Below are 2,168 nucleotides of genomic sequence, written 5' to 3'. Positions count from 1 at the left end.
CAGGGAATAAAATTCAGAAGTATTTCAAGGTAGAAGCTGTCAAGAGAACGTCTTGAAATCCCGGGAAGAAAGAAAAGAGTTGTGAAGAAAAAATAGAATACTGAATTCGAAGGAGAGTAAATCATAAGGAACTGAAATTCTCAAGCGATCCCAAGTAGAATACAACACAAGGGAAAAAATATACTAGTTAATATTGACTGACATTATGAACATCACTGCGCGGAATATTTCCCAGCAAGGTGGTGCACGGAAAGTACCACATATTCCGCACACTTGCATGATACTTCTTTAGGATATAGTATTAAATGAGCGTCATACATGTCTTTGTCGGTTTTTCTAAATAGGACGCGTAAAAAAAAAAAAAAAAAAAAAAAAAAAAAGAGAAAGTGTAGACAACGCGTCATCCTGAAAATATGTGAAAGGGCAGCTGAAAGGTTGTTCGAATATGGGCTGCCTTCGAAAGCCGGTATTTTCAGCGCTGCAGTAAAAGCAGAAGGGCCTAGCTTTTAGTATCTATAAACCGTATGGAAGCTTCAGACTGCGAGCAAACGCGGAAAAGTATGGTTCATCTGTCGAAAAGATGAGTATGTTAGCGGGAACATAGCGTTGTGCCGCACATGTTGGACAATAAAACGGAACGCATGTCATAGCGACCACGTGCGCAGCGGAAGAGACGCTTGAGCAGCAACATTCTCCCCCGTTATCACTTTATTCCGTCCGCGCTGACGCACGACGTGATAAGAGTGAATCTGCCAACTCTCGAAATTTGCACACTCCGAAAAATACAGCGTCCAATTGTGATATAAAAAGGAATTATTTTGCTTATCAGCAAGAGATTTTTGAAATTGGCGAATCAGATAGGTATGTCGCGTTGGCTCATCCGCTTAAGCTCTACAAACCACCTCGCCTCCGTGGCGCAATCGGCTAGCGCGTTCGGCTGTTAACCGAAAGGTTGGTGGTTCGAGCCCACCCGGGGGCGATACATTTTTCATGCGTACACTTGTCGAGATTCTATTTAAGCAGTCGAATACATAAAGAAAATTTGTGATTCCCTACGACGATTGAGACTGTAAGATGAAAAAAGTAACAGAGGAAAATTTAAAATATGAATTCGGGTTTATAAACATTTCCTCTTCTGCAAGACACAATATATTTCCTTTTCTGTTTACCCAATCACGTATCATCTTCTTTGGGTTTCGTTTATTTCCGTAAAAATATCGAAGTTCACGGTCATTTTTCTGTTTTAGGCCTAAAATCTGTATCAGTGTATTTTATTTATTTTGAGAGAAAATGTGGTTTCAGATGAGCAGTCGACACAACGAAATGTGCATGTTATAATTTCTTGGCGTAAAACAGAAAAACAACCATGAAGTTTGTATAATGATATCTCAGAAATAAATCGAGATCCACATAGCTGTCGAAACACGTTTGAGCAAATAAAAAAAATAAATTTCATTGTCTTCCGCAGAAAGCGGACTTTAAAAACTCAAATTAACTCACAAACACGAGAAAATGTCGACAGAAGCATCCAACTTCCGCAAGAAGATTTAAAATATACTTCCGAGTGTCCTGACCTCACTGACAGAAAGAAAATGGAGAAAGATCGAACTCAGGATACTGCCTGTAAGGATTTGCGTGGAAAATGGAAAGAAGAAATTTATTCTAAAACAGAAGAAATTACGGACACATGCTCAAACGCATAGATCGGTTTTGTGGCAACATAAGAACGAATTGTTCCGAATGGAAGAAACACATCTTCAACGTCTATGTTATAAAACTGGAAACAAGAATGGCGTGAAAGTGAAGAAAGATCTAGAGGAAAAGAGTATATGACAGCTAGACGCACAAGCCCGAGATATCTTCAGGACAGTTGTAGTGCCGTTTCCGCGATAGTAATGGGACAGCTGACTCGAAATGTCCAGATGAACCAGATGAATGCCCTGCTAGACACAGTGCAGCGATGAAAAAAATTTGGCTTTAACTGGAAATGAAAACTGAGAACCACCATCATAATGATTATAAGCTTATTTTGGTCCTTATATAACCAACTATTGACGTAATTAAAATAAAATGCCGTCTACTTACAAACATCGAAAAAACGAAAAACTGTGGTCAAAATAAGGGTTAAATATTGTCGAAACTTTAATATTGAACGTTACGTTCCGTAA

At 38.9% G+C, this 2,168-nt stretch overlaps 1 non-coding gene across 1 annotated transcript; it reads left to right on the top strand.

Moving 5' to 3' along the window:
* The first annotated feature begins 905 nt into the window (after positions 1-905).
* Positions 906-979, top strand: Trnan-guu. Its single transcript has one exon. It is a non-coding gene; the product is annotated as a tRNA-Asn (tRNA).
* Positions 980-2,168: the final 1,189 nt, after the last annotated feature.

The sequence above is a fragment of the Schistocerca piceifrons genome, chromosome 6 (assembly GCF_021461385.2).
Source record: "Schistocerca piceifrons isolate TAMUIC-IGC-003096 chromosome 6, iqSchPice1.1, whole genome shotgun sequence".
Taxonomy (NCBI): domain Eukaryota; kingdom Metazoa; phylum Arthropoda; class Insecta; order Orthoptera; family Acrididae; genus Schistocerca; species Schistocerca piceifrons.
Note: the sequence above shows the minus strand (reverse complement) of the source record. Positions and strands in the feature narration are given on the sequence as shown.